Source organism: Panthera pardus, unplaced genomic scaffold, assembly GCF_024362965.1.
Source record: "Panthera pardus isolate Hobbes unplaced genomic scaffold, ASM2436296v1 HiC_scaffold_6, whole genome shotgun sequence".
NCBI lineage: Eukaryota > Metazoa > Chordata > Mammalia > Carnivora > Felidae > Panthera > Panthera pardus.
In genome coordinates, this window is record NW_026526991.1 from 118220442 (window position 1) to 118237950 (window position 17509).

At 41.3% G+C, this 17509-nt stretch overlaps 1 protein-coding gene and 1 long non-coding RNA gene across 3 annotated transcripts in view; both read left to right on the plus strand.

The window, feature by feature from the left end:
* The window catches only part of PRTFDC1 (phosphoribosyl transferase domain containing 1), a 98838-nt gene that overhangs the window by 38305 nt on the left and 43024 nt on the right, over positions 1-17509 (plus strand). The gene's annotated exons all lie outside the window — the stretch shown is intronic.
* LOC109256894 (uncharacterized) lies at positions 2669-16417 on the plus strand. The gene is made up of 2 exons (XR_002075820.2): positions 2669-8630; positions 16246-16417. It is a non-coding gene; the product is annotated as an uncharacterized LOC109256894 (long non-coding RNA).

Below are 17509 nucleotides of genomic sequence, written 5' to 3' on the forward strand. Positions count from 1 at the left end.
ACATTCTAATAGGGGCGTTGAAAACCACTTAGGCTAACTTGAAAGGGACATTTCTGGCAGAAATGCCAATTCCTAAACACCCAGATTAGGTAAAGTAAGACTAATTTGACTCTGATGTCTCTTTGTTGTAAAGATCGTAGTAGAATTTTATTAACAAATTTCTGGGCATAAAGAATGGTCAGTTCCGGCCTGACATAGGTTAAAGTATCTGGAGTCACGGAACAATCATGTCAATGATAGTAGCCAACGGACAACTTTATTATAATTAAAAACTGCATAATTAATCATCTCATAAATCTAACATATACACATGAAGTTACTTAAAGTGTCAAGCTAAAAGGAACAATAAGATTGCTTGACATTCCCTGACTGCATACTCTTTTAACTAACCTAATTTTGAACCAACGAGAGGAAACCAATGACAGGGTTATCTCTTTTTCAGCTTAAAGTTACTCTACTAGGTGACTCTGCCTTGGAAGCTGGGCAGCCCTAGAAAAGTTAGTGTTTTCTCCAAAAAGTGATTGAAATTTCAGTGACCAATGGTATTAGAACTAGCTGCCATACTTGAAATTCTTTATATTTGATTCAGTGAAAAGATTTTATTATACTGTATTGTCAAAGCTAGTTTCAAAAAGTGAAATGACGTTTTCTCCGTTTTAATAACCATCTGTAATTTTTGACTTAGTAGAAAGGAGCCTTCGGTAGGTTTTGAATGGAAAGGTAATATGTTGTGATGTATGGTTTAAAAGGATCACTCAGGATGCTGTTTAGAATAGAATGAAGCGGCAAGGGGGACCCGTTAAGAGGTCACTGTTAGGAGGTCCTGGCCGTAATCCAGGTGAGAGGTGATGGAGCCACGTGGCAACAATGGAGGTGGTGAGAAAGGTCAGATTCTGGATACATTTTAAGGTACAGCCAGGGGGATTGGATTGGCAAGCAAGTGGGAATAAGGGATGTCAGGGTACACTCTAAAGTTTCGGACTTGGGCACCATTTAGAAGAAAATATTTGCAAAACATATCTGATAAAGGTCTTGTATCTAGCCATGTAAAGAATTCTTGTAAGTCATTAATAAGAGGGCACATAACCCAATTTTTACAAGTAGGCAAAAGATTTCAATAGGCAGTGCACCAAAGAGATACATGAAAGGCAAATGAGAACAGAAGATACCCAACATCTTGAGCCATCAGGGAAACACAAATCAAAACCACAATGAGATCCTACTTTGCACCTACTAGGATGCCTATAATCAAACAGCCAGATAGTAACAAGTGTTGGAGAAAATGTTGAGAAATTGGACCCTTTATACACTGCTGGTGGGCACGTAAAATGGTACAGCCAGTTTGAAAAGTTCTTTGGCAGTTTCTTATAAAGTTAAATATGATTGACCACTGGACAAGGTAGAGCTTAGGGACATTGACCCTCCTCAAAGCCAAAAACCCAGCTGTACCTTTTGAACTGGAGAAGGGATAATCAAACTGGGGTGTATTCACGAGTAAGATTCTGCTCAGCAATAAAAAGGATTGGACTCTGTGAAAGGAATGATAACATGCAACAACATGGACGAATTTCACATGCCTTATGCTAAGTGAAAATCCAGACTCGGAAAGCTAAATGTAAATGAAATTCTAGGAAAAAAAAAAACAAAAAACTATCAGAGCGCAAAGCAGAGCACTGTTTGCCAGAGCCTGCAGATAGAGGCCAGGGAAACAACTTAAAGAGGCCCAGTGGAGCTTTTTGGGATGATAAACATATTCTACATCATGATTGTATTGATGGAGACGTTACTGTCTCATTTGTCAAAACTCATTGAATTATATGCTCAAATTTGGCATATGCAAATTAAACCCCAAAAGAGCTGAATTTTTAAAGTACTGTTAAATATTACTCGTTTTCCTTTTGAGGTTAGCACATGTTAATTGGAACTCGATAAATAAAGGCACAGGTGTGCCGTGGGTAAGCAGTCTTGAAAAATCTACCTACCTCTCTAGCCATCTGTCTCCTCAGCTGTAAATTGGAGGCCATAGTTCCTGATTTAGTGATTTTTTTTTCAATCTGAAAAGTCAGGTATAATAACTATTTTTATAAATTGTATGGAATTTTAATTGCCTCAAGTTTAGTTTTAATTTATTGGAATCCAGTGGTGATTTATTTTGTAAAGTATCCTTTTGTAGTAAAGTAAGTGGGCTTGAATTACTTTTGTAGTCTGGTATTTTTGAATACTAGATTTTATTAAAGCTGGTTGGATCTGTAATTACATATTCCTGAGAGGGGGAAGTGCTTGCTCTCATATGGACAAGCAGACATTCTTGGTTCTTAGCTGATTCACACTCAACTGACATTGATTACTGTATTCAATGCGATCACATGCTGCATTTTCACATACGTTATCTTTTTTTTTTTTTTTTTCAACATTTATTTATTTTTGGGACAGAGAGAGACAGAGCATGAACGGGGGAGGGGCAGAGAGAGAGGGAGACACAGAATCGGAAACAGGCTCCAGGCTCTGAGCCATCAGCCCAGAGCCTGACGCGGGGCTTGAACTCACGGACCGCGAGATCGTGACCTGGCTGAAGTTGGACGCCCAACCGACTGCGCCACCCAGGCGCCCCCACATACGTTATCTTAATCTTCCATAGCCTTTTGAAATAGGTGTAATTATCCTCACTGTGCCCAGAATGAGGTAAAAAATCTATGAGTTGTTAGATGCCTTACTCGTGGGCGCTCAGCTTGTAATTGGTAAAACTGGAATTAAATCTCAAGTTTTCTGGCTTTACGCTCTTCCGTCAACCAAAGCTAACTTCCAGCTCTAGTTCTTAAAATAGATGTGAGTTGTCAGGGTAATCATTGACCTTAACGTACTGAATCCCCAGCCTCCACCATTATTCAGCGTATGGGACAAATGTATGCATCTTCTTAGAATATATCTGCATAGGAACCCAGTCATGTCAGTAAGGTCTGGTGATAGGCCCCCTGTGCTGTTAAGTTAGCCCTTCACCTAATTTCACTGAGGTGCTAAATGCTTGACAGACTTTCAAAAGGAGGCGAGATGAAACACAGTGGCATTTTTCAATGCAGAGGGTCAAATATGGAGCCAGAACATTCGAAATCTAAATGTAATGCCAGGTGCACCATATTAGTCTTTCACTTTTGGAAGAAAAGGACATTTTTTCCTTATACAAAGCTATAAAAATTAAGAAGAAATACATGCAATATTTTAATATCCAGCCATTCAAGTGATTTGCTGAAAGTCTGCATCAGTGATTCTGCTAGATCCTGCAAATTTGGGAAAGCATTCCATAATCAGACACAATCCCTGTCCTTAAATGGACCCACAGCCTCGTAAGGGAAACAGATGTTCCAACAAATGAATGCTGAACAGTGAGATAATGGGTAATGGATACTTTTATATAATAAAAAGGGAACTTGCATCCTAGCTACTTACTAAAAATCCTGCAGTGTCTTTCTCTAATCTTTGTGATAGACCTTCCTTATCTCTACTTAACATATGAGGTGACTGAGGCTCAAGAAGGTTAGATGCCCTGTTTAAGGCTGATCATCCCAGTATGGGAGTGTATGTTTAAAATGCCTGCTCCCTTTCCTGCATATACTCACCCCAGACAGAGATACTCTGTTTTTTTTTTTCCACAGGAGCTAGAACCAAAGGGGCTATTTAGAAGAGGGGTTAACTCCAAATGTTCAACTCCTGCCTCTAAACCCCACCTGAGTTACCAGGGCCAGAGTGGAAATAGGTCTAGGTCCAGTGAGAAGGACAGTAGCACATGGAAAAGTCCAGCATTCAAGCCCTTTCTAGCTCCCTCAAGCCCTGGCTCTGCCTGTGGTCCTCGGATGGGGAGGGGAGAGAATGGGACACTTTGTTACTTGGTGGTATATTTCTTCCTGCATGAGATTGTGAAAAACATCAAAATGCGCAAAGAAACACTGTTTAGGGATTAGAAATACTGCCTTGAAATAGAATATGGTGGTCTTCCAGTTCTTTCTTTGATGAAAGATAGAAGGCGTGCCCAATTAAGTGCAATTCAACAAAAATGTATTGAGGGTCTTCTGTACCACACTGGTTGTGATACAAGCATGTGATGTAGCCGTGGGCCTCTGGGGACTTTGTAGCAGCTCAAGCAAGAGTCAGTGAAACTATTCTAAAAGGCCCTATTCAACGTTCACTTTAAATGTCTTGGACCAAATCCTAGAAAGCAGTGCTGCCCTCAAGTAAAATTTTCCCACATTCAGCGTTCGAAACACTTGGTTGCTAGAAATCTCTATGAAGAAATTTTACTGAAAATCAAACTCTTAGGGCAAAGGTTATGACATTTTGTTGCCTGACTCCAGAATGAAATAGGCTTTTATTCCATGTCCTCTATTTATACTGGGTTAGAATACTTCACTTTGAAATGCATTTGCATGTAGTTTTAAAATGAAAGAGGACAGAAAGAAAAAGAAAGAAAACAATCGTTCCAATTTTTTTTTTATTGTTAGACATTATATTTGAGAAAGTAGAACTTCCTCAGTGGTGTTGGTGAAGACTTCGCAGGAATTTCAGAACCCAAGTGAAATGTAGTAACTACCCAAAATGATTATGTTGCTATTTTCATGGAAATTACTTTTTTTTCCCCCAAAGAATTTGCCTTGAAGTGATTTAAGTCAGATACTTTTATCCTGTGGAAAGTCTAACTCAGACAACTCACTATCTCTCAGTCTCCATTTCCCGGGTAATTTTCCATTTTTATACTTATCTACACTATCTCATTTTTCTGTAATGCGTTCATGTGACTTTTATATTCAGGAAAGTAAGACACAAGCTGCTTTATGTCCTCAACGGATATAATTATAACATAACTGTATGCCTATATTCCAGAAAAATCCACTTAAGAAAAAATAAGCCAGCAGCAAAACCAGAAGGCCTCCCAAGATTTCCTGACATGTCGATTTCCCTATTCCTTTGACCCCACGCCTTTCAGAACCAGAGCCTGTGGTACTCAGATGGGAGCAGGCAGCTAGAAGCCCTCAAGACAGCTGTCAAGAGCAGCTGAGGAAAACCTCTTATGTGAGGGCCTTGGGGCCACAGTTGCTCCCATGAAATGAGGTCTTGTAGCAATCCCACTTTCATTTCCCTGATAAATAAAAATGTTCCAGTTCACTGGCCTCTTAGCAGAAATGCCAAGGATATAAAAAAAAAAAAAAATTAAAGACAGCCTTTTGTGTGCCTTCTGTGTGGTCTATATTCTGACCATTTACCAAGGGAGATATTATTCTCTTTGTTCCACATGGGAAGTAAGACACATTCATTCATTCATTCATTCATTCATATGAGTCATTTGTTCCAAGGTTCAGTGTAGTCCGTCTGCCTCCAGCAGTGTGTGTGTGTGCGCATGTGTGTGTTACGTAAGCATTCAAATACGCACATTTTAAAAATTCTTCATATTTCTTCATATTCTGTATCTTCGGACCTCATAAGATGAGTGGCCCAGGCCTCTCTTGGCTTTAGAGAGGACCTAGCAGTCACAATGTAATCAGAACTGTAATGGGGCGTATATACAAAGGATGGGAGCAGAGAGAAGGTAGGGGAGGCTCCCTCAGCTGAGTCCTGGATGTGTAGTGAGGCTCTCCCGACAGACCAGAGGAGCTAAGGAGCTAGAAGCTGAGGAAGCAGCATCTGTAAGTGCACAGGGAAAAGAGGAAGCCTGATCTGGAATAGGTGGAGGACCACGTGGGTGGGACATGAGAGGAAGCAGATCAGCAGAGACGAGCCTGGTCCTACGTCTGCAGTTGACCCTGACCCTCTGGTCTAGAAGTTGGGAAATCATGGGAGGATTTTAAACAGGGAAGTGATACACTCAACTATGTCATAGAAAGTCATTCTGAGCATGGTGTGGAGCATTCGAGGCGGAAGAGAGGGAACAGGAAGGCCAGTTAGGAGCCTATAGCAGTAGTCCAAGCAAGACAGGAAGAGGGTCTGAACTAAGGCAAAGGCCGAGGAAAAGCAGCAGATAGAACAGGCTTAGTTTACTTTGTGGACGTACTTTGAAGGCCGTTGGGCAAATAATTGAATATTTATGAGCCTCAAGTGTCTAATCTGTGAGGTCAGTATAGTAACACTTTGAAGAATTCTATCAGGATAAGATGAGATCACCACCCCCACCATTGAGCCCTTCTTCTTTCTACTTTCTATGCCAGTCATACGGGCCTCCTGGTGTTTCCTGAAATACACTTTGTACCCTCACACTCAGAGCCACCCCCCTCCACTTCTCTCCCTGCTCAGATGCCTCTTAAATGTTACTACACCAGAGGTGTTATTCTGACTTCCCTATCTAAAATAGTGTCCCCCGCTTCCTTTGTTCCCCTATCCTGCTTTATTTTTTTGGTAGAACTTACCACCGCATGATACATTATTTGTGTATTCATGTATGTGCATAATCCCTGTCTCTGTTCACTAAAATGTAAGGTCCATAAGAGTAGATACTTGTTTTGCTCGCTAGTGTCCCCAAAGCCTAGAAGAGTTTCTAGCATATAGTAGTTGTGACATTGTGATTTATAATAAGAAATATACAGGGGTGCCTGGCTGGCTCAGTCGGTTAAGGGGCCGACTTCGGCTCAGGTCATGATCTCACGGTTTGTGGGTTCGAGCCCCGCATCGGGCTCTGTGCTGACAGCTCAGAGCCTGGAGCCTGTTTCAGATTCTGTGTCTCCCTCTCTCTCTGACCCTCCCCTGTTCATGCTGTCTCTCTCTGTCTCAAAAATAAATAAACGTTAAAAAAAAATTAAGAAAAAAAAGAAATATACATTTGGTTTTCATCCAGTTCCTGACACAGAGCTCCTAAAACCCTTGGAATTTCCTGTGATGAGAGTGATAAAGATGTCTTTTATTGTTTAATGAGTAACTTGTGGAAAACACCTACGCATGGGGGCTGGTTGCCAGTGGAGCCCACCATGTAATGAGAGGATTGGAACTTTCAGTCGCATTCAATCCCAACCCACACCCTGACTTTCTGGGAGGGGAGGGGGATGGGAGATTGAGTTCAGTCACTGATGGCCAATGATTTAATCAACCATGCCTATGTAATGAAGCCTCCCCCAAAACCCAAAAGGATAGGCTTTGGAGAGCTTCCAGGTTGGTGAACCAGAAATCGTCCACGTGTTGCTGTGTTAAACCCCAGACTCCACGGGGACATAAGTTCCTGTATTCAGGGACTCGCCCTGTGTATCTCATCTGGCTGTTGATTCATATCCTTTGTAACAAACCAGTAATCTAGTGAGTAAACTGGTTTCCTTAGGTCTACAAGCCATTCTGGCAAATGAATCGAACCCAAGGAGGGGGTTGTAGGAACCTCTCCGATTTATAAACAGATGGTCCGAGCACAAGTAACAACCTAAACTTGAAATTGGCATCTGAAATGGAGGGTAGTCTTATAAGACTGAGCTCTCAACCGTGGAATCTGATGGTATCTCCAGGTAGACAGTGTCAGAATTAAGTTGAATTGGAAGACACCCGGCAGGTGTCAGAAAATTGTTTGGTGTGGAAAAACAACCCACACATCAGAACTGGTATCAGCATACTACAAATATTTTGAATAAGTAATGAATGTAAAGTGTCAGATACCTGAATTCTGTCGCTTTTTGTATCCATCTATCTTTCTGTCCATCTACCCACCCATCTTGCTGATCAAAGCATCTATAATAGTGGTGATAATACTACAGGAGTAATAATCATAATTCATTGAATATTTGTTACTCAGGCACTAGGAAAGTGATTTACATGGACTTTCTCATTTAATTCTTAAAAAAATATGAAACAGGTAATCAATAGCAACCAATTCCTCTAAGTGATTCAATTAATAGATAAGTGATTGAATATGGTTGATACAATGAAGAGAAGAGAATTTTATGGCTCTTGGCTTCTGGCTTGTGTATCTGTTGGATAATGTATCCTCACTGAGACACAGGAAGAAGAAATCATTCAGCAGGAAAGACAACAGGCACTTCCGTACAGACTGACTTTGAAGGGCCCGTGGAACACCATTGTAGAGATTTCCAGTAGACTATTAGGAATATGAAGTTTGGTGCTATAAAGATACCTTAGCGAGAGGTAAAAATAAAACGGAGTCATTGGCATACCAGTGGAAGTTGAGACTGTGGAAGAGATTGCCTATCAAATGTAAATGTGTGTTGGAAGTGGGTGATAAGATCTTGGATAATATCCATGTAAAAAGTGGGGAGAGGAAAAGGAGCCCATGCTAGGAAGGGTCAGTAGTACAGGTAAAGGACCCAGTAAGAGTGGGCTCTGTAAACTAGTGTTTAGTCTTCTGTAGGTGCTTCTGGGATAATTAGGGGTCCCTAGAAGTTCAGTTGTATTCCTTGGGTTTCCAGAAGAGATGGCCCTGGAATGTTAAGTCAGGGAGAGAGGATCCAAGAGATGGCATAGAAGATGACCGGCACCATGGGTCCGAGGTGCGCCAAGCCTTCCAGACAGCTGACTGGCATGCCCCCTGACTTGCTCTCACAATTACTGGCATGCCTACCTCACAGCCCTGCAGGAGCCCCTCGGTACCACTCACTCTTGATGTGGAGGCACAGTTCATTGGGCAGATGTCTTTAGGAAGCGATATCTCAATGAAGGTACATAATAGTGTGACTGGTTCCTCAAAAGTGGCTAATTGATACATACTGGTTTTTGTCAACTTTGGAAATGGTAAGAAAAATCTCAGACTTGCACATGTCAAAAAGGAAACATTTCCGACGAAAGAGAATATTAGTGGTTTAAGTTTGCAGCCCACTTGGGGGTACAGAGGCAACCTTCTTTGTTTCTATCAAGTAAACTTCATCGAAAGGAGGTAACTGTATCAAATTTCAGAAATTTCCAGTTTAGTATTTCAGAATAAAGACTCAAAATTTCAGCTTAAAGTTAAGGAAGACTAGAATAAGGCAAAGAAGAAATGAAATGATACATTTTTCTGAGTGACCCTCTTCAAAGATGGCCCTTAAAACAGAAAGTCATACTGGTGAAGAGAGGAAGTACAGTGTGGAGACAATATCAACCAGGAAAACCAGCTCCTACCCCTGCCTCTACCAAAACCAGCCATGTGACCTTCCTAGGCTCCAGTACTTTCCTTTGTAAAATGAAAGAGGAGGACTTCTTTTTTTGTTTTCTATAAATATAGTAGTCCTCAGTTATCTATGGGGAATTGCATTCCAAGATCTCCAGTGAATGCCTAAAATCATGGATAGTACTGAAACCCGTAAATATTATATTTTTCCTATACCTATATACCTATGATAAAGTTTAATTTATAAATTAGGCACTGTAAGAGATTAACAACAATAATAAAATAAAACAATTATAATACTGTGCAGTAATGAAAGTTATGTGAATGTGGTCTCTCTCAAAAAATCTCAGTGTACTATATTCACCCTTCTTTTTTTTTTTATTTTTTTAAACGTTTATTCATTTATTGCGAGGCAGAGGAAGACAGAGTGTGAGCAGAGGAGGGGCAGAGAGAGAAGGAGACACAGAATCCGAACCAGGTGCCAGGCTCCAAACTGACAGCACAGAGCCTGACACGGGGCTCGAACTCGTGGACCATGAGATCATGACCTGAGCTGAAGTCGGACTTTTAACCGACTGAGCCACCCAGGTGCCCCATATATTCACCCTTCTTTTTATAATGATATGAGATGATAAAATGCCTGTACGGTGAAATGAAGTGAGGTGAGTGACATAGGGTGACATAGCCTAACGCTACACTTCTGATAGATCAGAAGTAGGTTCATCTGCTTCCAGACCACAGTTGACTGCAGAAAACAAAACTGCAGGTAAGGGGGGACTATTGCATCATAGGATAACTGTATTGAAATATGTGCTCCTTGGGGTGCCTGGGTGGCTCAGTCTGTTGAGCGTCTGACTTCAGCTCAGGTCATGATCTCAGTTTGTGGGTTTGAGCCCCACATTGGGCGTTGAGCTGACAGTGCAGAGTCTGCTTCAGATTCTGTCTCCCTCTCTCTCTGCCCCTCCCCTACTTGTTTTCTTCCTCTCTCTCTCTCTCTCTCTCTCTTAGTCTTTCTCAAAAATAAATAAACATTAAAAAAATTAAAAATTATGAGCTCCTTGAGAACTGGGATTGTGTCTATTAATTGCTTCCTATTGTTTGCATGTTTTGAACATGTCTTATTGAAGTGTAACTACATACAGAAGAGTGTTCAAATTGTAAGCGTTCAGCTTAATGGATTTTTCACCAGGAGACTATGAATGCACTCATGTAATCATTACCAGCTAACAACAAATAGAACGTTACCGCCTGTTTGCTTTATTAGTTTTCTACTTAGCAGGGAATGCTCAGCAAATAACAAGTTAGTCTATGAAGAGGACCCAATCGTCTTTTCTCACAACAGTCTCTATACAATGTTATTCCATTCCATAGTGGGGAATTTGTGCTGAATAGACTATTCAGTCTTTTCTGGTCTTAGGAGAACAGCAGGTATTTGTTGAAAGAATAAATGGGTGATTATAGAAGCAAACAATTATGATGAAGCACCTAGACAAGGAAAACGAAAGAAATCTAACTGTAGTCTTGTTAGACTGTATCTTGCTTGCTTTTCTGCCTCTTGTCAACATGTCACTGTGTGGTGACAGAAGAAAGCCCTTTAAGCTCCACTGTCACTCCTTTGATTCAAAATGTGAAGAAAAATGTAAAGGTCAACTTTCCCCGGTGTTTCTACGAAGAGTCTTCTTTCTTAAGAGAGGCAGTTTTCACTAGACCAGAATTTATGAAGATGGGATTCCAGTCCCAGTTCTGATATGTCCTACTAAATCACAAGGTTTTGGATGCAGGTAGACCGGGTCTCTCATCTGCGAAAAGAGAGACCCGGACAATTGCTAGAATTCATCCCTGCTCTAACATTCCAATGACTGGAATCTTTACAGTGACTGGCTGTAGCTAAAGGTGTCATCTCTGCCCACAGAGCAGATAAAAATGAACTGGGGCCTCACAATAGTGAGCCACTGGCATAGGTCCACGGCTCTATGAGTTGGCTGATCAGACTAACCAGGTAGAGATGAATGCCTAACTGGAATGTGAATTGTTGTCTTGCAAAAGAGCAATTTAAAGATTCGGGAAAAAAAAAAAAATCCTGGGCAGTCACATTCCTCTACCTTCCAGCTAAAGGGGCAGCTTTGATGAGTAATGCGTCCCCTGCTGCAAGCCTTCAGCTTTCTTCTTTCGCCCACTTTGCGGCAGCAGAGTTTTCGTCACCAAAGCAACCCCAGCTGTGCAGATTCACCTACCTAACACTCACTCTGGGGAGAGGTGGAGCAAGGATTGTAGTGATAGTCATGGAGAAGACACTGGGGCTTTGGCCCTTGTAGACGGATACCCATGACCAGTCACCACACCTTTAGACCATCTCTGCTGCGGGAGTTGGGCATTCACAGATGCTCAGGGAGAGAAATTCACTGCAGGTGCAGAGTGATTCAATACATCAGTAAGACACTCTGGGTGTGCCTGTTATACAGCATGGGGACATTAGAAATGTTCTGTTTCAGCCTTTTGAAACACATGTTTTAGCATGTATGAAAGAGGGTAGGCCATGATAGTCCTTTCTCTTTAAAAGCAAATTTCTGTCTTCTATTTTTTAGCTCACGATTACAACGTGGGCAAACGTTCACCCCCGCCGGTTTCCCTTCCCCTTCTGATTGCTGACGTGATGCCAGCAAAGAAGTTCTCAGTTTCTTTCTCACACGGTTGCAGGTTCCTTTTTTCTTGCTGACTGATGTTACCCTGCTCGGCCATTCAAGAAACAAGAGCCCAACGACTGAGGGATTTTAATTGTGGCCTTGTGATCAACTACACATAAACAAAGGAACTGAGATACAGTTGTCTATTAAATAATGTTATGGTGTCTGAGGCATATGATTCTAAAGCACATTAGAATCCTAGACAGATACTTTGCTGATGCTAAAATGTGACTTCCAGGTTATAATCACTTGGTAAGAGGTTTGACTTTCAGACCAAAGATTTCAGGCTCTAATTTCAAACACCAAGGAGTGACAGGTGGCCATGAAATAATCTCCTTTCCTAAAGACATGCACAGGAAGCAGCATTTCTCTTGCTTAAATACAGTCTTTATGCATAGATTTTATTTATATAAAATGCTTGTCTGGAGCCCTTGTAAATGGCACTTACCCTAGTTGTTTGGTTTTTAATTCTGGAAATAAACATGCACAGAATTTAGCACTAGAACTCAAACTCCCTGGGCTTGCAAGTTATGTTATACAGATATGTTGATTTGATTTGTGGGAGAAACAGTTGATTTTTTTTTTAAATCCAATTTCTGGATTTGATGAGGATATTTAAAAGACTAAAGAGCTATGTATCCCAAAGAGCATTTTTGTTTCACCCAATTTCTCTTTCACAAATTGATGAGCACATTCTTCTCTATCTCCACTTAAGATTCTGGAAGGGCCTGAGGTGTTGCCTTTCTATTAATTGGCCAGAATAAGAGGGCAACTTCTCTAGAGAGCTGCAGAAGTTGATGGGAAAAACTCAGTTACAAAAATACCAGGTTACATAAGGTTATATAAAACGTCAGCTACAAAACCAAGGCCTCAGACTTTCTGGCTTTTTGGTTCCTGCTTCTCTTTGAGCCTTGGCATGAAATGGTGTGTGAACTACCAGCGTTTGAAGGGTAGTTGGTCTCTGGACCAACACCCCTGCCGTGTTCTGTTTCTCACATCTCCACAATACTGGTTTAGGTGTTCACAAGAATTTATATTTGGAAAGAAAGTCTAAAGAGGCAAATATTTCCGTTCTCTCAATTTAACAATATGAGAAATTATATAAGTGGTGTTATTTTCAAAAAGGAAAGCTAGGTTACATCGGTCAATTAGGTGAGCTGTGGAGTTCTGCCTCTTGATGGACAAAAAGCAACAACTAAAGTTTCTTTCAACTGATTTTCAAACCTTCACACATTTATTACTTTCTCCATTTAAAGAAATCTGTGAGTTCACTTGCAATCCATATTTTACTTGCTTGCTAAATCCCCCAGTTCTATTAGATGAGAATCCACAGATATCTCTGTCTGTATAATAAAGAAAATCTGTAAAAGCAGCATTGCTGTTTAATTCAGAATACCTCTTGCAGTGTTGTCGGCTATTCTCAAACAGAATTAGAGAATTTCACTGCTATGGCAACATGTTTAAAATAACCATCATTTGTCATAGTCATTTGTCTCTATTATCTTGAAATACCGGTTATTTATTTATTTATTCTTTTTTAATGTTTTACTTAATTTTTAACGTGTTACTTATTTTCTTAGAGAGACAGACAGACAGAGCATGAGCAGGGAAGGGACAGAGGGAGAGAGGGGGACACAGAATCTAAAGGAGGCTCCAGGCTCTGAGCTGTCAGCACAAAGCCCGATGCGGGGCTTGAACTGACTGAACTGTGCCATCATGACCTGAGCCGAAGTTGGAAGCTTAACCAACTGAGCCACTGAGTTGTCCCGAAATATTGGATTTTTAAAGGCTCACGTGTGTTTCCCTTTCTCTTTCTCTCTCAAGTATATGGTTCAAATACAGCATCTCTAATGAGAGCATGATAGAGTTCATTTCTGGTTCGTTACATGTCAGTATGTTTCAGAAATACTGTAGTGGATTTCTGTGTTAACAGATAAACGGCTGTATCCCATGACCAGTTCTTACCCACTAAGTTTTGTGCAGGATGTGATGTCTTTTGTCAGTGGTGGCAGCTCATGTGTCCGATCCCACCCAAACAGTGTGGCTAGGGATAGATATACACAGTTCTGACAGTGCACACCCTACCCAATGCCCTTTATCCCAGGACCCTTCCCAACCACACAGTCAAAAGGAATCCCTTTCCTTGAAATAAAGTAAGACAAATGTACTCTTTAACCTCACAAAAAGACTAGGACCAACTACTGTGGAAAGCACTGACAAATAATATTATCAACTACAGTTGTGGGAGACAAATTAGAATGGCTCCCCAGGTCCCTGCAATTGCCCTAGTGGCCCTGACTGTGCTATTCTGTCCACTCCACTACTCTCATGGAGGGTCCAAATTGCCTCCTTGATCACAGCTATTCCCTAAGGGTAGCTATCTGACACAAGGCAGGCGGATTGCTGCCGCTCGGGTGTACTTGACCATGAGGATTGGTCCAAGAGGCAGTCATGTGATCCAAGCCAGATCAGTTAAATCTACTGTGGAATTTTTCACACTCAAGTTTAGAAGGAAAGATCTTTTTCTCTTGGGTGGTGAGGTTGTTAGGATGGGAAGCTAGAAATGGAGTGGAAGCCGAGACAAGAGAAAGAGTCTGGGAGGCCACCTGAGGTCCTGGTTCTAGATCCTCCCCGTTCCTCAAACTGCCCTGTACCCTGCCTTCTTAAACTTGGCTGTTCAGCTCTTCCTTTGAATCAATCACCTTTCTGTTTAAATGAGTTCAAATGAGGTACCTGTCCCTTGCACTTGAGAAAATCCAGAGTGGGACACGTATCAAAAAGAGTACTTTACAGTATGACTTTTAATGGCAGGGAAGCACTCCACCACCCGCCTGTATTTACAGATTTTTCAAGTAATCCCTCATTCTTGGACATTTACATACTTAAAGTCTTTCTACATCATAAATAATGATGTGATGAACCTCCTTATTCATAAAATGTTGTGCACATGTCTAATTGTCTCATCAGGCTTGCTCCTAAAACTGTGTGTACTTTGAAAGCTTTTGATATGTTGTCACCAGATCTTCCTAAAAGCTTTGTTTTCTTTTTAATTCAAGTATTGTTAGCATATAGTGTCATAGTAGTTTCGAGTGGACAACATAGTGACTCAACAATTCTATGTGTTCCTCAGTGCTCATCGCGATGAATGTGCCCTTAATCCCCTTAGTCGATTTCACCCATCTACCCATCCACCTCCCTTGATAATCACCAGTTTGTTCTCTATAGATTTCCCTGAAAGTTTTTGATATATCAGCACAAGATTTCCCCAACAAACAATTGTATTTCATGTGTATCTCCAACAGCAGTCTATGCAAGTGTCTGGGTTTGTTTTTTTTTTCATGTTGTCACCACCTCAGGATACGATCATTCTGTTTCTTTAATATGTTTCTCATTTTGACAAACAGAAAGTGCTAACTCTTTGTTTTTTTAGTTTGCACTTCTTGGGAAAAGCAGGTCATTCTTATAAAGAAGCCCTGGATTTCCATCACATTTTATTCTTTTGTTGTTTTTATTTTATATTTGAGAGAGAGAGAGAGCACACGCGTGAGCACAAGCAGGGGAGGGGCAGAGAGACAGAGACAGAATCTGAAGCAGGCTCCAAGCTCTGAGCTGCCAGCACAGAGGCCAATGCGGGGCTTGAAATCACAATCAGTGGGATCATGACCTGAACTGAAGTCCCAAAGTCGGACACTAAACTGACTGAGCCACCCAGGCACCCTTCCATTACATTAAAAAATTTTTTTAATGTTAATTTTGTTTATTTATTTTATTTTATTTTATTTTTTTTGAGAGAGAGAGAGACCGAGCACGAGCAGGGGAGGGGCAGAGAGAGAGGGAAACACAGAAACCAAAGCAGGGTCAAGGCTCTCAGCTGTCAGCACAGAGCTTAACACAGGGCTCGAACTCACAAACCATGCAATCATGACCTGAGCCTAAGTCCAACGCTTAACTGACTGAGTCGCCCAGGCGCCCCTCCATCACATTTTAGAGCATCGTGCTGGTGGTGCTCTTATCACTCAGTTACTGCCTGACTCACTCTATCAAAATGCTAACAGAGTTTCCTGCCATCAGAGGGTTTTGTCAAAACATCACATTGCCTAATTTTGATCCAAAATACCAACAGCCTTCTTCATGCCAAGAGGAAGAGAAGAGACATATCAAGTAAACATCCTAAAAGGTGATAGCAGGTAGCAGGAGCACTTTTGCTTTGTTTTGTTGAGTTTTGGGACGTTTAGATGTAGTGATTGAGGGGGATGGGAAGGCCCTCTAACTGGCAGAGAAACTGACCTAAGGGACTTTCTTTTGACTCATATTGCTCTCAATTTTTTTTTAATGCACTTACAATAGTTTGTTCTTTTGCTATGGAGCTGGAATGACCTTGGATCTCACAGAGGCACTTTTCAGGACTCTTTCACGCCATCCTTTTCCAAAGCATTTGCAATGTTTGACCACCCAGTGCTCCTCACAACGGACTGAATGACACATTTTCTCTTTCCTTTGCAGCGATTCCAAATAGGGTGCATTTGCACTCCCTTCCATTAGCAGCAGACTAAAACGAGCGTTACATTGTCAGAAGCTGAACTTCGTGAACTCTGGGATTCTCAGGAAGAGGCTCCAAGTGAACACAGGCCATGTTTCACAATTAAAAATGTGGGGAAGCATCCCTTAGAGCTCACGCCATTGACTTCTGTGCTGCTGTTGTCCCGGACTAAAAGTCCCTATGCGCATACATGGCATGAGTATGATGTGGCCAGAGAGTTAGCTGATGCTTGAGATTTTCACTGTGTCAGTGCAGTAAAGGAAAGAAAGAATGGGCGCCTTGGTGGTTCAGTTGGTTCAGCGTCCAACCTTGGCTCAGGTCATGAACTCAGAGTTCGTGAGTTCGAGCCCCGCATCTGGCTCTCTGCTGGCAGTGCAGAGCCTGCTTCGTATCCTCTGTCTCTCTCTCTGCCCCTTGCGCTCTCTTTCTCTCTCTCTCTCTCTCTGAAAAATAAATAAACATTTAAAAACAAAAAAGAAAGAAAGGAGGAAACTATTTTCATTTTATCTTTCTATATAGGTGTTGACCTAGCTTCCAGTGTTCTGAAAATTATTATATGAAAAAATGTTTAATATAGTTGAATCTGTCCTGGTATATCAAAAGATTTCACTAAGGCATTTGATTTTCATTTTTAATCACTTTGTATTTTTATATATATGAAAAAATATATGCATATATGTATATGTTTATACACATCTATGAAAAGCACAGACTGATTTAAAAGTGAAAATCAATATGCCTTAATGCAATCTTATTTTAACCTATTACTTCAATTATACAGTGGGGGGGCAGCCCCAACTCAACTCTTTACCTCCTTAGTTTTAAGGTTCTCTCTTACTTGTACTGCTCCTATCAGCACCACCCTAGCCCAGAGTTTGAAAACTACTTTACTGGGGCACCTGGGGGGCTCAGTAGGTTAAGCGTGAAACTCTTGGTGGTGGTTCAGGTCATAATCTCGCGGTTTATGGGTTCAAGCCCCGCATTGGGCTCTGCGCTGACAGCGTGGAGCCTGCTTGGGATTCTCTCTCTCCCTCTCTCTCTGTCCCTCTTCTGCTCATATTCTTTCTCTCTCTCAAAATAAATAAACGAACCTTAAAAAAAAAAAAAAACTGCCGTTCCCTGATGCTTATTCTGGGCCAGGATGTATTTGAGGTTTGGCAAGTTGGATTCATTTGCTCCGTGAGGCACACGGTCCAGAAATGATAGAACCCGGACTCAAACCTGCAT